The sequence below is a fragment of the Hordeum vulgare genome, chromosome 6H, assembly GCF_904849725.1.
Source record: "Hordeum vulgare subsp. vulgare chromosome 6H, MorexV3_pseudomolecules_assembly, whole genome shotgun sequence".
In the NCBI taxonomy this organism is placed as follows: Eukaryota; Viridiplantae; Streptophyta; class Magnoliopsida; order Poales; family Poaceae; genus Hordeum; species Hordeum vulgare.
In genome coordinates, this window is record NC_058523.1 from 189,375,168 (window position 1) to 189,399,976 (window position 24,809).

Here is a 24,809-nt window from a genome sequence, read left to right on the forward strand (position 1 = left end):
CTCACTAGGGACACGGTGTTCTCTATGTATCCACACATGTATATGAGTTTACAATCAATACAATTATAGCATGGATAATAAACAATTATCATGAACAAGGAAATATGATAATAACTAATTTATTATTGCCTTGAGGGCATATTTCCAACATGTATTTCCTTAATTTTGTTTGAAGCTCATAATCCAATCCAAGTTGGTCAATTTGTTCAAAAATCTTATCAACTAAGACATTAAGCGGTATATTAGTTCTAAGGTACTCATCATAAGCAACATAGTCCGTGGATCTTAGTTTTCTTATTTCTTCTAACTCTTACAAAATTCTCTATATGGCTGGGCACTTACCGTTAATCCTATAATGAGAAAATATATCCCTATCTTATTGTATGATATTAGTAAATTCTGGACAAAGGAATATAGTAGCTAGACGTTTAGTGGAAGCTTCCTCGATGTTAGAGAATTCTAGGAATAACCATTGTATAAAAGGACGCATGCGCATAACATTTCTCTCCAATTGTCCTATAAACAAAGATATTGCATCTTCATAACTTGTAGTTATCGCAACAATGGAACCTCCTATAAAAGGTAATGATCCCGTACAAGTGAAAAAAATCTAGGATCACACTCTTTCCAATAATATTACCACTTCCTATGCAGAGTGTCCTAGTTTGCATAATAGGTTCCACCTTAGGAAGATCATCATTCGCAAGATTCTCAAGTATTTCATTAGCAGTTTCATCAAAATTTCTTTTAGCATTCTCATCACAAGGTGACGTTGGCAAATCAAGGGTTTCTGCACTGGATGTGGAAGCACTACTAATTCCAAACTTAGACATGATAGCAACTTTCAAGCAAACTAGAGAGCGAAGATGCAATCTAGTGACAAGTAAAATTAGCAAAGATAAATATTTTTGCATTTTTTATGAGACAAATTAAATATACCAGCAAATAAAAATAGGAACAAGTGAATGAAATTTTCTCTGGAGTTACTTGGTAGTTGGTGATGATATTCCCTAGCAACGGTGCCATAATTCCTTCGTGATACTTGTGACCTGCGTTGGGTTTTCCGTGAAGAGGAACGGGTTATCGCAACACAATGTGGGTAAGTATTTTCCTCAGTAACGAACCAATGTTTTCAAACAAATAAGAATATCAACCACAACAGTCTTCAACATCTACGCGCAAAAGAACAAACAAATTGCACCCAACGCGGGCAAGAGGATTGTCAATCCTCTTGTCTTGTTATTTGCGAGCAAGTAAGGTGTGTGGATAATTGTATATAGCAAGACAAAATAAAAAGAAGTAAATAGAAGCAAGGTAATGAAGGTTTTATCAATTTGTTGTGAATAGACCCGGGGGCCATAGCTTTCCCTAATGGCATCTCTCATGAAAAATAACATACGGTGGGTAAACAAATTACTGCTGGGCAATTGACAAAAAAGCGGATAGTTATGTGATATTCACGACAATGATCATGTGTATATAATCATCACGTCCATAAAGAAATTTGTCGACTCCTGCCTTCACCTATTACTATTACTCCACTCATCAACCGCTGTCTAGCATGCATCTAGAGTATTAAGTAAAACACAGTAATGCATGAAGAACAATGACATGATGTAGACAATGTAAACTCAAGCAATATGAATAAACCCCATCGTTTTATCCTTAGTAGCAGCAACACAAAGAAACATATTGTCCCCTTCTGTCACTGAGATATAGAAATTCGCTAGGTTGAACCATGTGATTAACACCTAATAAGTTTTGGGGTTTGATCATGTTTTGCTTGTAAGAGAGGTTTTAGTCAACGGGTCTACAACATTTAGATGAGTGTGTACTTTACAAATCTCTAGGTCATACTGTAGATGCTGCTACCACGCTCCACTTGGAACTATTCCAAATGAGTGCTCCACTATACAAATCCGGTTTGCTACTCAGAGTCATCTGGATTGGTGTCAACGATTGCATCGACGTAACCCTTTATGACAGACTCTTTTATCACCTCCATAATCGAGAAACATTTCCTCAGTCCTCTACTTAATAAGGATATTTTTAACCGATGTCCAGTGATCCACTCCTGGATCACTATTGTACCCCTTGACAGACTCATGGCAAGGCACAGATCAGGTGCGGTACACAACATGGCATACTATAGAGCCTATGGCTAAGGCATAGGGGACGACCTTCGTCCTTTCTCTTTCTTCTTTCATGCATGAGATTTGAGTCTTACTCAAACTCACACCTTACAATACAGTCAAGAACTCCTTCTTTGACTGATCCATTTTTAATTCCTTCAAAATCATGCCAAGGTGTGTCTTTATTGAAATTTTTATCAAGCGTCCTCATCTATCTATATAGATCTTGATGCCCAATATTTTTATTAGCTTTATCCAGGTTTTCCTTTGAAAACTCCTTTCAAACAACCCTTTATGATTTCTAGAAATTCTACATCATTTCCGATCAACAATATGTCAACCACATATACTTATCAGAAATTTTATACTGCTCCCACTCACTTTCTTGTAAATACAAGTTTCTTCATAAACTCTCTATAAACCGAAAGCTATGATCACTCATCAAAGCGCTTAGTTCAACTCCGAGATACTTGCAACAATTTATAAATGGATCACTGAAGCTCGCATGCCTTTTAGCATCCTTAGGATCGACAAAACATTCTGGTTGTATCACATACAACCTTTCCACAAGGAAACCATTAAGGAAACAATGTTATGACATCCATCTGCGAGATTTCATAATTGAAAAATGCAGCAACTGCTAACATAATTCCAATAGACTTTAGCATCGCTATGGGTGAGAAAGTCTCATCATAGTCAACTCCCTGAACTTGTCGGAAACCACTTCGTGACAAGTCAAGCTTTCTAAATGGTGACATTTACCATCATCATATGTCTTCCTTTTAGAGATCCATTTGTACTTAATAGCCTTATGACCATCAAGTAGTTTTTCCAAAGTCCACACTTTGTTTTCATACATGATCCTATCTCAAATTTCATGGCCTCCACCCATTTGTCAGAATTCGGGCCAACAATCGCTTCTCCATAGCTCATAGATTCATGGTTGTCCAACAACATGACCTCCAAGACAGGATTACTGTACCACTATGGAGAAGTACGTGTCCTTGTCGACCCATGAGGTTCGGTAGTAACTTGATCTGAATCTTCACAATCACCATAATCAGCTTCCTCTTCAACTGATGTAGGCGCCACAGGAACATCTTCCTATCCCTACTACTCTCTGTTGAAGTGACGGTTCAATAACCTCATCAAGTTCCACCATTCTCCCACTCAATTTCGAGAGAAACTCTTTCGTGAGAAATGACCCGTTTCTTAGAAACTAACACTTTGCCTTCGGATCTGAGAGAGGAGGTATACCCAACTGCTTCCGTTGGGTATCCTATGAAGACGCATTTATCCGTTTTGGGTTCGAGCTTATCAGGCTGAAGCATTTTTGACATAAGCATCGCAGCCCCAAACTTTAAGAAATGACAGCTTAGGTTTCTTACCAAACCATAGTTCAAAAGGTGTCATCTCAACGGAATTATATGGTGCCCTATTTAAAGTGAATGAGTTTGTCTCTAATGCATAACCCCAAAACGATAGCGGCAAATCAGTAAGAGACATCATAGTATGCACCATATACAATAGGGCACGACTACGACATACGAACACACCATCATACTATGGTGTTCCAGGTGGCATCAGTTGTGAAAAAATTTCCACAATGTCTTAAATGTATACCAAACTCGTAACTCGGATATTCACCTCCACGATCACATTGTAGACATTTTATCCTCTTCTCACGACGATCTTTGACTTCACTCTGAAATTGTTTGAACTTTTCAACATTTCAGACTTGTGATTCATCAAGTAAATATACCCGTAACTACTCAAATCATCTCTCAAGTAAGAACATAATGATATCCACCGCGTGCTTCAGCACTCATTAGACTGCATACATAAAAATGTATTATTTCTAATAAGTCACTTGCCTGTTCCATCTCACTGGAAAACGAGGCCTTCAGTCATATTGCCCATGTGGCATGGCTTGCATGTCTCAAGTGATTCAAAATCAAGTGAGTCCAAAAGATCCATCAACATGGAGTTTCTTCACGCGTTTACACCAATAGGCATGGTTCAAATGTCTCAAGTGATTCAAAATCGAGTGAGTCCAAAGATCCGGCAGCATGGAGTTTCTTCATGCGTTTTACACCAATATGACCTAAGCGGTAGTGCCACAAGTAAGTGGTACTATCATTACTAAATTTGTATCTTTTGACATCAATACTATGAACATGTGTATCACTATGATCGAGATTAAATAAACCATTCAGCTTGGGTACATGATCATATAAAATATTATTCATGTAAATAGAATAACCCATTATTGTCTAACTTACATCAATAATCGTGTTGCAGTAAACAAAATCAATATTATTTTCATGCTCAATGCAGACACCAAATAAAATTTATTTAGGTTTATCACTAATCCCAAAGGTAGATGGAGCGTGTGATGGTGATCACATCAACTTTGGAAACACTTCGAGCACACATCTACACCTCACCCTTAGCTAGTCTCTATTTTATTACACAACTCTTGTTCCGAGTTACTAATATTAGCAACTGAACCGGTATCAAATACCCATGAGCTACAACGAGCACTAGCAATGCACATGTTGATAACATGTATATAAAATATACTTTTGTTGACATTGCCGGCCTCCTTATATGCCAAACATGTGGGGTAGTTTCGCTCTCAGTGACCGTTCCCCTCACAACATAAGCACACAGTCTCGGGTTTGGGTTCAACCTTGGGTTTCTTCATTGGAGCGACAACTGGCTTGGCATTCTCTAAGTTTCCCTTCTTCCCTTGTCCTTCTTGAAATTAGTGGTTTTACTAACCATCAACACTTGATGCTCCTTCTTGATTTCTACCTTCACGGTGTAAAACATCACGAATAGCTCATGGATCATCATCTCCATCCCTGGCATGTTATAGTTCATCATGAAGCTCCAGTAGCTTGGTGGAAGTGACTTGGACAACTATGTCAATCACTATATCATCCGGAAGATCAACTTCCACTTGATTCAAGCGATTGTAGCACCCAGACAATCTGAGCACATGCTCACTGATTAAGCTATTATCCTTGATCTTTCAGGCAAAGAATCTTGTCGGAGGTCTCCTACCTCTCAACATGTGCATGAGCCTGAAATCCCAATTTTAGCTCATGGAATATCTCATATGCTCTAAGATATTCAAAATGTCTTTGGAGCCTCAATCCAATGTCGTAAAGCATGAGGCACTGAACTATCAAGTAGTCATCAAACGTGTGTTTATCAGATGCTCACAACTTCCACATATGACGCTTGAGGGGGTGGCAAACCGAGCGGCACATCAAGGGCATAAGCCTTTGTGCAGCAATGAGGTCAATCCTCAGTTTACGGAACCAGTCTGCATAATTTCTACTATCATCTTTCAAATTAGTTTTCTCTAGGAACGTATCAAAAATACAAGGGAGCTACAGCGCGATCTATTGTTCTACAACATGCTTTGCAAAGACAACTTAGACTATGTACATGATAATTATTTCATTTAATCATATTACTTAAGAACTCCCACTTAAATTAACATCCCTCAGGTTGTTCGAGTGTAACATGATCCAAATCCACAAACCCAAGTCCGATCATCACGTGAGATGAGGTGGTTTCAATGGTGAACTTGTCCATGTTGAACATATCTACTATATGACTCATGTTCAACCTTTTGGTCTCCCGTGTTCCGAGGCCATGTATCTACATGCTAGGCTCGTCAAGTTTAACCCAAGTGTTCCGCATGTGTAAAATTGGCTTACACCCGTTGTATGCGAAAGTAGAGTCTATCGCACCCGATCATCACGTGGTGCCTCGAAACGACCAACCATTGCAACAATGCACACTTGGGGAGAACACAATTTTATCTTGAAATTTTAGTAAGGGATGATATTATAATTATACCATCGTCCTAAGAGAAATAAGATGCATAAAAGGATTTAAATCACATGCAAATCATAAAGTGACATGATATGGCCATCATCATCTTGTGCTTTTGATCTTCAACTCCAAAGCACTCACATGATCTCCATTATCACCGCCATGGCACTATGATATCAATCATCATGATCTTCATCATCGCGTCGTCATTGGGTTGCTGCGCCAACTGTGCTTCTACAACAATTTCAAACTCATAGCAATCAAGTGAAGCAAAAAAAGGAACAAAAAATTAAAGGCAACCCTATGGCTCCCACCGGTTATCGTACTCATCGACATGCAAGTCATGATAATCTATACAAAACATGATCATATCATACATGACATATATCACATCATGTTCTTGGCCATATCATATCATAACATACCGTGGAAAAACAAGTTAGACGTCCTATACTTTGTTGTTGCATGTTTTACGTGGCTGCTATGGGTGACTAGCAAGAATCGTTCTTACGTATGCAAAGCCACAAAGGTCATATTTGAGTTGCTATTTAACCTTATAAAAGGACCGCCTGTGTGAAATCCAATTCAACTAAAGTGGGAGAGACAAATACCCACTAGTCATATTTATGCAACAAGTTGCATGTCAATCGATGGAACCGGTCTCTCATACATGGCTGAGTAAGGTTGGTCCGGGCCACTTAAACCCACAATACTGCTGAATCAAAATAAGAAGAAGTAACTAAGTATTCTGAACATCAATGCCCACAAACTCTTTTGTGTTTTACTCGTGCATGTTATCTACGCATAGAACTAGCTCATGATGCCACTGTTGGGGAACATCGCATGGGAAACAAAAAAAATCCCACGCTCACCAGGATCAATCTATGGAGATCAACATATACATGAGGGGTGCATCTACATACCCTTGTAGATATCTTACCAGGAAGCATTAAGAAACGCGGTTGATGTAGTTGAACGTCTTCGCGATCCAATCACAATCCATCCCGCGATCCAATCATGTTTCGTCCCAATCTAGCGCCGAACGGGCAACACCTCCGCGTTCAACACACGTTCAACTCGATGACGTGTTTGCCTTCTTGATCCAGAAAGCGAGGTCGGAGAGTTAGTTGAGTTCTCTTACAGCATGACGGCGTGGTGGCGGTGGTGGTGGAGCAATCTCAGCACGGCTTCACCAAGCGCTGTCGCAGACGTGTTTTGGAGGAGAAACCGATCTAGGGAGAGAGGGAGGGCTGCACCTATACCTTGGGGTGTAGCTTCACGCCAACACCCTCTCTATATATAGGAGGAGGGGGTAGGTAGGGTGCATCCTTGTCCCCTCCACTCAGGAAGGTTGGCCGGCCAAAGGGTGGAAGAGTCCTCCTCCCACAAGGGAGGTCGGTGCCCTAGGGAGGACTCGTCCCTCCCCAAGGCACCTCCCCCACCTACCCTTGGGCGCATGGGCCTTTAGGGGTTGGCTTTCCCAGCCCCTGAGGGGCTCGTGCGCCACCTCTTAGGACCATGTGCCCCCCGAGGTGGGTGGCCCCCTCCCGGTGGACCCCCTAAACCCTTTCGACATTCCTGGTACAACCGAAAACACCCGAAACTTTTCTGGAACCCTAATACCACTTTCCTATATATAAATCTTTATCTCAAGACCATTCTGAAGCTCCTCGTGACGTCCGGGATCTCATCTGGGATTCCGAACAACTTTCGGTCACCAACATATACAACTCAACAATACCAAGTTGTCACCAAACGTTAAGTGTGCAAACCTTACGGGTTCGAGAACTTTGCGCACATGACCAAGACACCTCTACAGTCAATAACCAATAGCAGGACCTGGATGCCCATATTGGTTCCTACATATTCTATGAAGATCTTTATCTGTCGAACCACGATGTCAAGGATTCAATCAATCCTGTATGCAATTCCCTTCATCCATCGGTATGTTAGTTGCCCGATATTCGATCGTTGGTATCACCATACCTTAGTTCAATCTCATTACCGGCAAGTATCTTTACTCGTTCCATAATACAAGATCTAGTGACTAACTCCTTAGTCACATTTCTTGCAAGCTTCTTGTGATGTTGTATTACTGAGTGCTCCCAGACATACCTCTCCGTCATTCAGAGTGACAAATCCTAGTCTTGATCCATGCCAACGCAACAGACACCCTCGGAGATACATGTAGAGCACCTTTATAGTCACCCAGTTATGTTGTGACGTTTGATGCACATAAGGCATTCCTCTAGTGTGAGGGATTTGGATGATCTCATGGTTATATGAATAGATACATTGACATGGATAAAGCAATAGCAATAAACTAATACGATCATATTCTATGCTTACGGTTGGGTCTTGTCCACCACATCATTCTCCTAATAATGTGACCCCGTTATCAACTGACAACTCATGTATATGGTTAGGAAATCTTAACCATCTTTGATCAACGAGCTAGTCTAGTAGAGGCTCACTAGGGACACGGTGTTCTCTATGTATCCACACATGTATATGAGTTTACAATCAATACAATTATAGCATGGATAATAAACAATTATCATGAACAAGGAAATATGATAATAACTAATTTATTATTGCCTTGAGGGCATATTTCCAACATGTATTTCCTTAATTTTGTTTGAAGCTCATAATCCAATCCAAGTTGGTCAATTTGTTCAAAAATCTTATCAACTAAGACATTAAGCGGTATATTAGTTCTAAGGTACTCATCATAAGCAACATAGTCCGTGGATCTTAGTTTTCTTATTTCTTCTAACTCTTACAAAATTCTCTATATGGCTGGGCACTTACCGTTAATCCTATAATGAGAAAATATATCCCTATCTTATTGTATGATATTAGTAAATTCTGGACAAAGGAATATAGTAGCTAGACGTTTAGTGGAAGCTTCCTCGATGTTAGAGAATTCTAGGAATAACCATTGTATAAAAGGACGCATGCGCATAACATTTCTCTCCAATTGTCCTATAAACAAAGATATTGCATCTTCATAACTTGTAGTTATCGCAACAATGGAACCTCCTATAAAAGGTAATGATCCCGTACAAGTGAAAAAAATCTAGGATCACACTCTTTCCAATAATATTACCACTTCCTATGCAGAGTGTCCTAGTTTGCATAATAGGTTCCACCTTAGGAAGATCATCATTCGCAAGATTCTCAAGTATTTCATTAGCAGTTTCATCAAAATTTCTTTTAGCATTCTCATCACAAGGTGACGTTGGCAAATCAAGGGTTTCTGCACTGGATGTGGAAGCACTACTAATTCCAAACTTAGACATGATAGCAACTTTCAAGCAAACTAGAGAGCGAAGATGCAATCTAGTGACAAGTAAAATTAGCAAAGATAAATATTTTTGCATTTTTTATGAGACAAATTAAATATACCAGCAAATAAAAATAGGAACAAGTGAATGAAATTTTCTCTGGAGTTACTTGGTAGTTGGTGATGATATTCCCTAGCAACGGTGCCATAATTCCTTCGTGATACTTGTGACCTGCGTTGGGTTTTCCGTGAAGAGGAACGGGTTATCGCAACACAATGTGGGTAAGTATTTTCCTCAGTAATGAACCAATGTTTTCAAACAAATAAGAATATCAACCACAACAGTCTTCAACATCTACGCGCAAAAGAACAAACAAATTGCACCCAACGCGGGCAAGAGGATTGTCAATCCTCTTGTCTTGTTATTTGCGAGCAAGTAAGGTGTGTGGATAATTGTATATAGCAAGACAAAATAAAAAGAAGTAAATAGAAGCAAGGTAATGAAGGTTTTATCAATTTGTTGTGAATAGACCCGGGGGCCATAGCTTTCCCTAATGGCATCTCTCATGAAAAATAACATACGGTGGGTAAACAAATTACTGCTGGGCAATTGACAAAAAAGCGGATAGTTATGTGATATTCACGACAATGATCATGTGTATATAATCATCACGTCCATAAAGAAATTTGTCGACTCCTGCCTTCACCTATTACTATTACTCCACTCATCAACCGCTGTCTAGCATGCATCTAGAGTATTAAGTAAAACACAGTAATGCATGAAGAACAATGACATGATGTAGACAATGTAAACTCAAGCAATATGAATAAACCCCATCGTTTTATCCTTAGTAGCAGCAACACAAAGAAACATATTGTCCCCTTCTGTCACTGAGATATAGAAATTCGCTAGGTTGAACCTACCACAACACACCTCTCTCACCGAAGAAATATCAATCTAGTTGGCCAAACTATTTCAATAGATTGGAGAGAATTACGAAGCTATCATAATCAAGGACATAAGAATCATATAAGTATTTAGTGGATACTCAAGTATTTATCATGAATAATCTGAACATAAACCCATAATTCATCGGATCCCAACAAACGCATCGCACAAAAGGAATTACATCCTATGGATCAAAGCAAAGATGCAATGATCATTGTATTGAAGATCAAAGAGAGAGAGATTGCCATCTAGGTACTGGCCATGGACCCATAGGTGTATGGTGAACTACTCACACGTCATCATGAGAGTAGCAAGGTTTATGAAGAGGCCCTTTGTGATTGATCCCCCCTCCAGCAGGGTGCCAGAATGGAGCTCCAAATGGCCTCCCGTCGGAACAGAGAGTTGCGACAGCGTAAAAAGTGTTTCGGGACTCCCTGTAGTATTTTATTGTAGATGAGAATTTATAAGCCAAAAAACGGAGTCAGGAGGGGCACGAGGGACTCACAAGCCATCAGGGCGCCCCCAGGTCGTGCCCTGTTGGCTTGTGGCCCCCTCTTGAGGCCTCCAACCTTCTTCTGATGCTCGTTGGTCTTCTTTTGGTGTAGAAAAAATCACCAAAAAGTTTCAGGGCAATTGGACTTTTTTCGTATGGAAAACCTGAAAAGTGAAAAACACACAAAAAACAACAACTCACACTAGGCACTGGGTCAATAGTTTAGTGCTCATAAATAATATAAAATGGTAAATAAATACCCAAAAAGTATTCTCGAATGATAATATATGAGAAAGGAACAATAAAAATTATACACATGTTGGAGACGTATCACTCGGCAATAGGATCCATCATGTATGCCATATTATGTACACGACCTGATGTTGCCGATGTAATAAGCTGAGTCACTCGGCAGCGGTAAGAGCTATTCTGAAGTATGTGAAAAGGACTAAAGAGATGTTCCTAGTTTATGAAGGTGAGGAGGAGCTCTCCGCAAAGGGTTACGCTAATGCTAGTTTCCAAACCAACATGGATGTTTGTCGATTGCAAACTAGATTCATGCACATCATGAATGGAGGAGAAGTGAGCTGGACGAGTTCCAAGCAAGACATGGTGGCCGGCTCTACAACAGAGGCCAAATACATTGCGACTTGTGAAGCCGCAAAGGAAGGTATTTGGGTTCGGAAGTCCCTGAAAGATCTTCGTGTGTTCTGAGGCTGGTCAAAACCGTTGGACCTTTATTGTGATAATTCAGGTGCCATTGCATAGGCTAAGGATCCTAGACAACACCACAAGACCAAACACATAGACTAAAAATATCACTTGATACAAAGGCTCGTAAATAATGATGGTATTAATTTACGCAAGATCCACACTGATGCAAATGTTGCAGATTCATTGACTAAGCCCCTTCCACAACCCAAGCATGAGGGGCACGTTAGAGCTATGGGCATTCGATGTATATTTGATATTGCAAGTTGGAGGCTGTTGGAGATATGCCCTAGTGGCAATCATGTAAGCTGATATTTCCTATGTGTTTATGTATAAATATAGTCCTTGGACATTATCAATGATGTGTATTAACAAGTACACGACTTGTTTGTGGGACTATGAATTGTATTATGAATGTCCTAAATGGTCCCTAGTCGAAAGGGTTGTGTGGACGCGCAACCAATTAGACTAGCATATGATACAGTGGACGGCCTGGTCTCACTCACCATGTAGTAGCTGGATAATATGGACTCAGAAAGATCTGATCAGATTTGGCATAGCTGAATCCGAGTCAATATAAGGTCTGAGTTGGACATACCCAACCATGAGACACATCGATCAGTCATCTGCGAGTCTCTATTACGTACAACATATGTTCTATGTCCTAAGACCTAAGCAGGCGCATGTATGATACGTCTCAAACGTATCTATAATTTTTGATGGTTTCATGCTGTTATCTTGTCATCTTTGGATGTTTTATGTACCTTCTATATGTTTTTTGGGACTAACTTATTAATTCAGTGCCAAGTGCGAGTTCCTGTTTTTTGTGTGTTTTTGGCTCTTTTCAGATCTGATTTTGGAACGGAGTCCAAACGGAATAAAATCCCCGAAATGATTATTTCACGAACGGAAGAAGATCAGGGGGCGTCTAGGCCAAGCCAGGAGGGCTCCTGGGAGCCCACAAGCCCCCACTCCGCCACTAGGGGGGAGGCGGCGGTGGTAGGGCTTGTGGCCTCCCAGGCCGCCCCCTGACCTAGATCTTTGGCCTATATATTCCCTAAAATACAGAAAAAAATCAGGGGTGCCTTGAAAATACTTTTCCGCCGCCGCAAGCTTCCGTTTCCGCGAGATCTCATCTGGAGACCCTTCCCGGCACCCTGCCGGAGGGGACTTTGGAGTTGGAGGGCTTCTTCATCATCATCATCGCCCCTCCAATGACTCGTGAGTAGTTCACTTCAGACCTACGGGTCCGTAGTTAGTAGCTAGATGGCTTCTTCTCTCTCTTTGATCTTCAATACAAAGTTCTCCATGATCTTCATGGAGATCTATCCGATGTAATCTTCTTTGGCGGTGTGTTTGTCGAGATCCAATGATTTGTGGATTTGTGATCAGATTATCTATGATATATATTTGAGTCTTTGCTGATTTCTTATATGCATGATTTGATATCCTTGTAAGTCTCTCCGAGTCTTGGGTTTTGTTTGGCCAAGTAGATCTATGATTCTTGCAATGGGAGAAGTGCTTGGTTTTGGGTTCTACCATGTGGTGACCTTTCCCAGTGACAGTAGGGGCAGCAAGGCACACATTAAGTAGTTTCCATCAAGGGTAACAAGATGGGATCTGTCGTTGATATGAGATTGTCCATCTACATCATGTCATCTTACTTAAGGCGTTACTCTGTTCTTTTGGAGTTAATACACTAGATGCATGCTGGATAGCGGTCGACATGTGGAGTAATAGTAGTAGATGCAGAAAGTATCGGTTTGCTTGTTTTGGACGTGATGCCTATAGATATAATCATTGCCATAGATATCGTCATGACTTTGCACAGTTCTATCAATTGCTCGACACTAATTTGTTCACCCACCGTCTACTTGCTTTCATGAGAGAAGCCACTAGTAAACACTACGGCCCCCGGGTCTATTCACATCCATCGTTTACACCTCCGCTTTTACTTTGCTTTGTTACTTTGTTGCTTTTAGTTCTCACTTGGCAAACAATCTATAAGGGATTGACAACCCCTTACAGCGTTGGGAGCAGGTTCTTTGTGTTTGTGCAGGATCTTGTGATACTCCTCCACTGGATTGATACCTTGGTTCTCAAACTGAGGGAAATACTTACCACCGCTGTGCTACATCACCCTTTCTGCTTCGAGGGAACACCAACACAAGGCTCCATAGCCGTAGCAGAAGGATTCCTGGTGCCGTCGACATGACCATTCCTGTCGCCGTTGTTGGGGAAGCACAACTGACATCAATGTACTCGGGATGGTGACAGACGTGCTTTGGGCTGACAGACGTGCTTTGGTACTCCGTAACTAGGTAGTTACAAAGGTCGGTTTCGGGCTTGTCCACACCCATACTGCGGGACATGGTCGAGCAATATGGGATTTTCCCCTCCGATCAAGAGAGATATACTCTGGGCACCTCGGGTGATCTGACGAGGATAAGCATGGCCATGCGATGAGGATTACAAGATAATCCAAAGTGTTGGTAGGATTCATTGGAAGGAGAAAGATGTTGTGCTACAACAAGAATGACCATGTCGCCTTGAGCACGACAACATATATCGTGTGGCAAAGGGAACATAAGTGTGAAGTACATGTTTGCCTAACAAGCTTCATCAAACATTTGGAGTCGGCACGCTTTGCTAGAGGCCACTACCAACTGGTAGATTAGATATGATTTGACTCACGACCAAGTGAACAAGAACCTAAGGGGCCGCGCGCTAAAGGGAAGGAACTACTTGTGGGATTTATCATCCGTGCGAGTCCCAAGAGTTAATCCTTGCTGGATGCCTATATATAGTGGAGGTGTGTGACACCCTCGATTTGATCATACTCTAATCATACACGCAAATGTGTACGACCAAGCTCAAGGACTCACGGGAAGATATCACAACACAACTCTAGACACAAATAGAAACATACAAGCTTCATATTACAAGCCACGGGCCTCGAGGGCTAGAATACAAAAGCTTGATAAACACATGAGTCAGGAGAAGCAACAAATATTTGAGTACATACATGAAATATGATAATGCCTTGGAGAAGGCTAGCACAAAAGATACATCAACTGAACGAGGCGAGCCTCCTTCCTGGGAACCTCCTAAACTACTCCTGGTCGTCAGCGGCCTCCATGTAGTAGTAGGCACCGTCGGGGTAGTGGTCTTCATCGTCGGGATACGCCATCTCCTAGGATCCCTCATCGAGTCGCAACAACTTATCAAGGGGAAAAGGGGGAGCAAAGCAACGGTGAGTACTCATCCAAAGTACTCGCAAGACTGACATCAGAATTATGCTAAGTTATGCATCAATATCAAAGGAATGGGGTTATATGTGGAAGGACTGCAGCAATGCAATAATAGAGAGAGGGGACTAGTCCTATCAAAGACTAGCATCTTCAGAGGCCTTGCAACAATAGACGAGAGTAGATCAAGAACACAATTAATAGTCATATTGTTGCAGCAATATTAATATGAGGTCACGCCCACAGATTCTTCCTCGACTTCATGCGATGAAGAAATCCCGGGGCAAACATTCCAGTTAAGTAAGAGTTGTAGTTGTATAAGATCGGGGCACAACTCCAAGTCCTCCTTTAACCGTGGACATGGCTATCCGAATAGTTAATTTTCATCCATGCAGGGGTGCACCAAGTTTCCAGACATGCTTGATAAACTTTGCCGGACATACTTTCATGGGTCATGCCCGGCCTCGGAACATGAACACATCGCAGCCCCACCTAGGCTCAAGAGAGAGGCCAACCCACCGGTCTAAATCCTAAGCGTGCAGGGGTCATGGGCCACCTTTGCGCTCCTGCATGATGCGTGGGCCAATGTTAGTCCTCGCACCTCTTATACAAGAAGATCCTTACGCAGACCACTCGGGTGCTTGTTGCTCCATTGCTGACATCTGAAGAGCTTCAGCTGATACCACAACGTTGAGTACCCATAACTTCTCCCACGTAGACGGTTTGTGCGAAAAGGTCTCCCACCAAGCCAGATCAAATACCCAAATCCATTAGCATTTTAATTAATTGTGGTGACGAGCAGAACCACGATAAATGGGCCCATCACCCCATCTTGAGGATGTGTGGCAAGGGCCCAGAATGCCCAGCCACGCCTGGTCACATTCATGCATGAATCCACCCGCAAGACACCTCATCATTTTCCGAGTAACAAGGTCAAGTAACTTTGTGGCTATAACATCCGAGGGATCCGAGGTATCACCCTTGATGGATTCCGAATGATGTGATCGTTAAGGTGGCCAGGGAGGAATCACCGTCGATGGACCATGAGTTCATCAAAAATAGGCTATGCATCAGATATAGGAGCTATCTACAATAGTAGCAAAATCTAATGCAAGCATGAGGGAGAAAGAATGGGCGATATAGGAATGATCAAAGGGGCGTTTTCTTGCCTTGTTGCTCCGAGGCAAAGGGCTGGTAGTGAGGAGGGTAGTCATACCCAGCAGCAGCATCAGTTTTGGGATCTACCGATAAGAAGAGGGGGAGAAACAATAAATATAATGCACAGATGCAACACAATGCATGGCATGGCAATATGAAGGGCTAGGCATGAGTTAACGTAGTATCACCCATCATAGATGGATCAGAAAAAGATCTGACGATATCCCTTGGGTATCTGGTTACCACCACACACGCGTAAACGATGGAAAAGTTCCATGTTCGCTATGATAGAGACATGTGACACACGAACGGATAGCGTATCCGGGTTCATCTCGTTTTTGTGATCAACTATCATGTACACATTATTTTCATCCGGATTATGGATTATTTTATAATAATTTTGAAGTTTTAATAATATTTAGAAATTAAATAAATTTGTTTTTATTCAAAAAATCGTTTATGACATCACCACGATGTCATGCTCACATCAACACTTAATAGTCTTAGTTAACTCGTCAACTCTCACCAGTGTGTCCCATACGTCATACTCATATTTAAAATTTTGAATTAGCATTTAAACAAATTAATTTAAGGGGGTGGGACCCACCTGTCATACTCTACTTAATTTAATTAATTAACAAATTCTAATTTACTTAGGTTAGGTTTAATTACTCTAATTAAACTCGAGGAATAATTACCCTAATTAAGTACTATAATTAAATTGGGGATCTAATTAATCATTTAATTATACTAATGAATTAGTTAATCAATTAATTAACTACTTTAATGATTATTTTAAATTCTTTTTTATTAATCTTTTTAAATCCTTTTGTTAAGGGGCTTGGCCCTCCTTATCATTCGGTGGTAGGTTAATGGGGGGGGGGGGGGTAATCCCCCACTAACAATTCGGCCCAAGGCTCGCGAGAAAGGCCAAGGCCATGGGGAGGGGCGAGGCAAGACCGAGGGCAGCATGGCCAGCGCGCGCGGCGGGCGGAGGCGAGGCGGGTGTGAGTGGGCGAGCCTGGGTGCGGGGGGAGGCGTGACGCACAGGTGTGGGCGAGGCCGGGTCGATGGGGAGGTCAGAGGCGCGAGCTGCGGGGGAAACTGCGATGGGGGCGGCGTGGTGACTGGGTGCGCGAAGTGACGGGAGAGGAGGGCTACCAGAGCGGTCGCCGTGGTGGATCCGATCGCCCGAGCAAGGGGAAGATCGCCGGAGTTGGGGGAGGAGAAGGAGGAGGGGAGGAGCCCCGATGGGTGCTCACCGTCGGTTGTAGTGGAGCAGCAGTGATACGTCCCAAACGTATCTATAATTTCTGCTTGTTCCATGATCTTTTGGGTGACATTGTTATATGTTTTGCTACACTTTTATATCTTTTTACACATATTTGGACTAACCTACTAACTTAGTGCACCGAGTGCCAGTTTTTGTCCGTTGATGTTTTTTTGCACGGACTTACCCTAATTTCGAAAGTCCCAAAAATCCCGAGAAAAATATATAAAAATCAGCATGGCGGAAGCTTCCGGAGAACCAAAGGTGGGCTAAAGGGGAGCCAGGGCCTGCCTAGGCGGCCTCGCTGCGCGGCCTGGCCCCTGGCCGGGCCCACAGGTCGCCTGGGTCGGGCCCACCTCCTCTGACGTCCTCCTCTGGCCTATATTTACCCCTCCGATCAGAAATCCTTCCATCATATCCAGAATCGCGAATTTCTCCATTGTTCCACCGCCGCAGCGCTTCCGAGAACGGGAGCGTAAGGAGACCTCTTCCCGGCACCCTGTCGGAGGGAGGATTGACCTCCGGGAGCTTCTCCACTATCATGGACGCTTGCCGGACGTGTCGTGAGTAGTCCTCCTTGGACCATGAGTCCATGACCAGTAGCTATGTGATGCCTTCTCTCCAATCTTGCGCTTCAATGATTAGCCCTTGTGAGTTGCCCTACATGATCAAGGCACCTATGTAATTTTCCTGCTATTGCTATGCTTGGTTTGTTGGGATCTGATGGTTTATGAGATTATGTTCATATTTTGATGAGTTATATATTTGATTATCCTTTTATATTATTTTCTTTAGTGATTCATGCATGTTCTCCATTGCTCTTTATTGCTTTGGCTGAGTAGTAGATTGTAACTCCAAGAGGAAGCATTATGCACGATTGTGGGTTCATGCCCCCTGATGTCTAGCATGAGTGACAGAAACATGGGACTAGGGGATGTGTTGTTGCCACCAGGGAGAAAACAACGGTGCTTGTGACCGCGGTTACAAGGTATGTTTACCTTACGCAAAGTTCGTTAATGCAGTTGTCCGTTGCTTTGAGTTTACACTTTGGGTGGGGCTCGCAACTTAATACTGGCGAGATGTTCTGGATAGATATCTCAAGGTGGATGATTAGTAAGTAGATGCTCATGAATAAACGGTCTACTTGTCTTGGCGTACTGCCCATTATTATTGAGCCTCTAACTTTCAAGTAGCATAATTAGCATTGCGGTGCGTTTACAATTTTGTCAATTGCCCAGCTGTAATTTGTTTACCCATACATAGTTGTTTATCGTCTTTTGGGAGAGAGACATCACTAGTGAACATCATGTGACTCAGGTCCATATCACCACCATTGCTTACACCTCCATCATTTACTGCTTTCATTTACTTTTTCGTTTCAATCACTATCACTATCCCCGCTTGTGTTTTGATCCTTTGCAAACTACAAGGCCGGAGAGATTCACAACCTCTCTGTACTCATTGGGAGCAAAGTTATTTGTTGTGTGTGCAGGTCCACGTCTTCTGCTAGCGCCAGAGCAGCGGACACCTACTTGTTTATCCTCGGAGTCCTCCTGGTTCGATAAACCTTACAGTCCCTGTGTAAGGGACATCTGTTGTTGAGTACATCTCCACCTTCCACTTGGGGTAACCAACGAGGGGCGAGAAGTATATCCATCAACTCATCATCAAGCGGCCTGGGAAGATCCGATGGGGCAAGGGAGAGGCGGCCGGCTGGGAAGGCAGCCGTAGGGCGCCGACGTCGTGGTGGTCCGGCGAGGACGCCAGCCGGTGCTAGGTCGGGTCCGGTCAAGGTTGGGAGGGCAGCCGACACGGAAGGACTCAGTTGGGGGTGAGGGAGAGAGAGTGAGGGTGGGTTAGGGTTACATGGGATGTGGAGGGGCTTTTATACCCGAGGGGTATAGTGGGCCAGTGGGGGGCTGGCCGGTCGGTTGGCGAGGCGGGTCGAGGCCCAGGGAGAGGGGAGGGTCATACGTCCCAAACGTATCTATAATTGCTGCTTGCTCCATGCAAGTTTTGGGTGATATTGTTATGTGTTTTGTACACTTCCATACCTTTTTCTACACACTTGGCCTAACCTACTAACTCAGTGCACCCAGTGCCAGTTTTTGTGTGCTGATGTCTGTGAATTGCAAGCTTATAATCGTATTTACAGTGCCCGAAAAATTGAACAAAAAATATATAAAAAATCAGCATTCTAGAAGACTCCAGACGGCCGAAGGAGGGCTAGAGGGGGCCCAGCAGGCCTCCACGCGACCTGGTGGCGCAGCCTGTCCCCTGGTGCCCTACCTTGGCTCCAATTTTTACCCCCATGGAGGAAACCTTGATTCCGGAACCCTTTTCTCCAGAAGCAATTCCGATCTCCGCCGACATCGCCAACAAATTTCAGAGGACTAGAATTCCTGTTCCGGAAGTGCCCCTGGATTCATCTACATCGACGTTGCTTCCTCCCTCCATGAAGCGGGATTAGTTCCTCCTCGGGGCTGAGATCTTCTACAGTAGCTATGTGGTTAATTCTCTCTCTCATGATGTGATCTTGATTGTGATCATGTGCTATGTTAATCTAGGGTGATCCCATGATGTTTCCCCTTCTTCTATGTATTGGATTGATGTAGTCACTTGATCTTATCTAGTATAATCCCTGAGACCATGGTGGAGGCGGTCTATTGGACATGGATTAGAAGAATATTTTCATGAATTATTTCCTCTGTGTGAATTGACTGAAGATTGAGAGTCTCTTGGTGCTTGTCTTTGACTATCCTTGAGATATGTTGTGGTGATTGTGGTACTCTCTTTCGATGGCCGTGGTGACATTGGGAAATCCATAGATGAGAAATACGAGCTCTGAGGTGTGCTTTTGTAGCCCTACATAATTCTCCTCCTCTCTTGATCACAAAGGAATGACCTCCGAGTACGTCTCCATTGCATGTTTTAGTGGAAATATCATGTGATTAGACTATGTTAATGTTGTTGGGAGTTTCCACTAGTGAAAGTATGAAGCCTAGGCCTTGTTTTCCACCATTGAACACCGTTTACTTTCAGTTTTGTTTCATGTTTGCTTGCTGCCATTTTTATTTCAGGTTTACAATACCTTGTTTTACCATCCATACCACTTTCCTTTTAACATCTCTTCGCCGAACTAGTGCACCTATAAAACTGACAATTGTATTAGGTGTGTTGGGGACACAAGAGACTTCTTGTATCTTAATTGCAGGGTTGCTTGAGAGAGAGCATCTTCAACCTCTAGTTCCCTGAGTTCGATAAACCTTAGGTCATCCACTTGAGGGAAATTGCTGCTGTCCTACAAACCTCTACGCTTGGAGGCCCAACATAGTCTACAAGAATAGAAGCGTGTGTAGACATCACACGGCCTTTTCCTTTATTTCTGTTTTTAGTTTTATTTATTAAATATGTTTTGCATTTTATTTTAAAAACAAATGATGTTAGTTGTGGGTGAAAATTTGCACAAAAACACTCTGTATCATACAAGAGCTGCACAAAAAGTTTCATGTCATCTGGAAAGGTCTAAACATTTTTAGAAATTAAAACGATCAAGTTATTTGTTGTTAAACAACTTATTAATTTTCTAGGGATTTATTTGTGAGCCAAATGATGCTTGTTTCAACATGACAATTACTTAGTAAGTATTTGCAACTGTGCCAACATTTTATTTTATAGTTTAATGAAATTATTTATTTGACTTTATTTGTAATTTGAAAATGGCTTTGATTTTTATCAAGTGGAAATTTAACTTAGTTAAACTTGATGATGTGGCACCATTAGGGTGTGGTTACTGTAGCTTAACTACCGGGGCATCACAACTCTCCACCACTAAAATAAATTCTCGTCCCGAGAATTAAGAGGTACAGGTAAGGGGGAAATGTTTAGACACGAAATTCTAACGAGTCTTCTTGTCCTGGTTGCTCTTCTCGAAGAAACTAATCCCTTTCGTTGAAGTCTTCAATTCTTTGACTTAGGTCATCCTGATGAATTTGTCATCCTTCCTTCGGGGTCTTTATCGTACTAAAATGTGATAATAAAAAGAAAACATTGGAAGAACGTACCTACACGAAGTTGGGCATCTGACGGCGAATTCACAAATGAGGACATGAATTATTCCTAAAGTCGTAACTCACAGAATTCATTGGGAATAATACCTGATGGTACAAAGGTTTCAAACGATTAGGCAATCGTTTGATGCCTAAACAGATATGAGAGGGGGTTTAGAGCAACGAATATAAATATTGCCCCTGATACGAAATAGATCATCCCCTTGAACGGTGGCTCGGGAATTTCATACAAAGCCAAGTGCAAAGGATACTTTGGAGTAAACATGTACATGAGAGTCAGGTTTCGATCATATGGAACTTTGGAATATGGGCCTACCATGTGGGTTGAGAGTAGGCAAAGAGGTGACATTTTGCACGGTCTTGGTAGCAAGACATGTCAGAGGATATCCTATCAGTTATGTTGGCAACAACGTCGATACCAAGTGTGGGGGATGAATAGAAGTATAGAAATATTATTATGCTCGTTAAAACAAGGCGTACCAATAGGCAAAGTTCTTGTCCACCCGCGGCTACCGGAATGTTATCCACAATAGTAACAGGGTCTTACTAACAGAGTTGTACACTGAGGTTTTTACCTAAGCAAGAAATTACCACTCCTCTGATAAGTTAGATTATAAGAAAAGGTTAAACAGGACAATGGAAAGGAAAATGTGTTCACACACACAATCATTAGATTATACCATCCCCGAGGAAAATAGAGTATGGTATACATGATAGGTCATTCATGACCCACAAGTATAGGGGGTCTATCTAGTCCTTTTGAAAAGTAAGAGTGTCGAACCCAACGAGGAACATAAGGATCTGACAAGTGGTTTTCAGCAAGGTAATCTCTGCAAGTACTGAAATTATCGGTAACAAGTAGTTGTGTGACAAGAAGATTCGTAGCAAGTAACAAAAGTAACCACGGTGCAGAAAAGTGGCCCAATCCCTTTTGTAGCAAGGGACAAGCCTGGAAAAACTCTTATAGGAGGTAAAGCGCTCCCGAAGACACATGGGAATTTCTGTCAAGCTTGTTTTCATCATGTTCATATGATTCGCGTTCGGTACTTTGATAGTTTGATATGTGGGAGGACCGGTGCTTGGGTACTGCCCTTACTTTGACAAGCATCCCACTTATGATTAACCCCTCTCACAAGCATCCGCAACTACGATAGAAGAATTAAGACAAAGTCTAACCATATCATTAAACTAGTGGATCCAAATCAGCCCCTTACAAAGCAACGCATAAACTAGGGTTTAAGCTTCTGTCACTCTAGCAACCCATCATCTACTTACTACTTCCCAATGCCTTCCTCTAGGCCCAAATAATGGTGAAGTGTTATGTAGTCGACGTTCACATAACACCACTAGAGGAGAGATAACATACAACACATCAAAATATCGAACGAATACCAAATTCACATGACTACTTATAGCATGAATTATCCCATGTCCTCAGGAACAAAAGTAACTACTCACAAAGCATAGTCATATTCATGACCAGAGAGGTAATGTGTAGCATAAAGGATCTGAACATATAATCTTCCACCAAGTAATCCAACTAGCATCAACTACAAAGAGTAATTGACACTACTAGCAACCTTACAAGAACCAATCGGAGTCGTGAGACGGAGATTGGTTACAAGAGATGAACTAGGGTTTGGAGATGAGATGGTGCTGATGAAGATGTTGATGGTGATGAGTCCCCTCCATGAGAGGAGTGTTGGTGATGACGATGGCGACGATTTCCCCCTCCGGGAGGGAAGTTTCCCCGGCAGGACGACCGTGCGAGAGCTCTAGATTGGTTATGCTCAAGTTCCGCCTCGTGGCGGCGATGATTCCTCCCAAAAGCCTCCTCTTGAATTTTTTCGGAACGAAACCCTCCTTATAGCAAAAGGGGGCCAGGGGGCTAGCAGGGAGCCCACAAGCCCCCTAGGCGCGGCCAGGGGGGAGGCCGCGCCTAGCAGGCTTGTGGCCTCCTGCTGGCTCCCCTCTAGTATTTCTTCGGCCCAGCAATTTTTTATAAATTCCAAAATAAATCCTCGTTGATTTTCACGGCTTTTGGAGTTGCGCAGAATAGGTATCTCAAACTTGCTCCTTTTTCAGGCCAGAATTCCAGCTGCCTGCATTCTCCCTCTTCATGTAAACCTTGTAAAATAAGAGAGAAAAGGCATAAGTATGGTACCGTGAAGTGTAATAACAGCCCATAAAGCGATAAATATCAACATAAAAGCATGATGCGAAATGGACGTATCAACTTCCCCAAGCTTAGACCTCGCTTGTCCTCAAGCGAAAGCCGAGATCAATAAATATGCCCACATGTTTAGAGAGAGAGGTGTCAAAAAAACAAGATACGGACATGCAGGCATCATGGCCATAGTCAGAATAGCAAAATCATCATATAATCTCTCATGCTAAAGTGATAATTCCTTCACAAAGTAAAGTAAGGATCAAGAACCTTACTGAGAATTAACAACCAATAGCCTTTAGTCATTGAAGAAATTGCATTTTATCATAACATCGGAAAGAGTCAAATAAGAGCTTGTAAAGCAAATCCACATACTCAATCATCCTTTTGTCTTCTACAATTTCTACAACTCACGTGGTACTCATGAGATCAAAGTTTCAGTCGGACACAGTGAAAGATAGGGGCTTATAGTTTCGCCTCCCAACCATTTACCTCAGGGGTAATGTCAACAATAACAATTCATGAATACTTACCTCCAAGTTGACATATGAATATAGATCTTTCCCTAGCATATGACATTAGCCAAGATAAAGGCAAAATAAGGAATTGGTGTAGATCACCATGACTCTTTCAAGGGTAAGAAGTAAAGGTATAAGATAGGCCCTTCGCAGAGGGAAGCAGAGGTTGTAATGCGCTTTTGAGGTTTGGATGTGTGACCTCTTAGTGTGAAGGAACATCACTTTATATTGCCTCCTGTGATAAAGAACTTTATTATGCAGTGTGTTGCTTTTATGTCTTCCTCATCACAGGTTCGTACAAAGATTATTTTCCACACACTAATAGATCATACATATTTAGGGAGCAATTTTTATTGCTTGCACCGATGACAACTTACTTAAGGGATCTTATTCAATCCATAGGTAGGTATGGTGGACTCTCATGGCAAAATTGGGTTGAAGGTTTATGGATGCACAAGTAGTATCTCTACTTATTGCGGAAGTTTTGGCTGATATGAGATGGAAGCAATCGTCACATGCTAAGGGATCTCTAGTCATATGATCATTTTTCGGAACCAAGCAAACATATTTCATTATGTTGTCTTCCTTGTCCAACATCTACTTCTAAGCATGCAATAGTTTAGTGAGTGTTCACAATCATAGATGGTGTCAAAGATGATATATTTATATGTGAACCTCTCTTTCCTTATTACTTCCTATTAATTGCAACAATGACCAAGGTCTACGTTTGTCCACTGATACGTCTCAAACGTATCTATAATTTTTGATGGTTTCACGTTGTTATCTTGTCAACTTTAGATGTTTTGTTTACCTTTTATATCTTTTTTGGGACTAACTTATTAACTCAGTGCCAAGTGCCAGTTCCTGTTTTTTCTGTGTTTTTGACTCTTTTAAGATCTGATTTTGGAACGGAGTCCAAACGGAATATAATCACCGAAATGATTTTTTCCAGAAC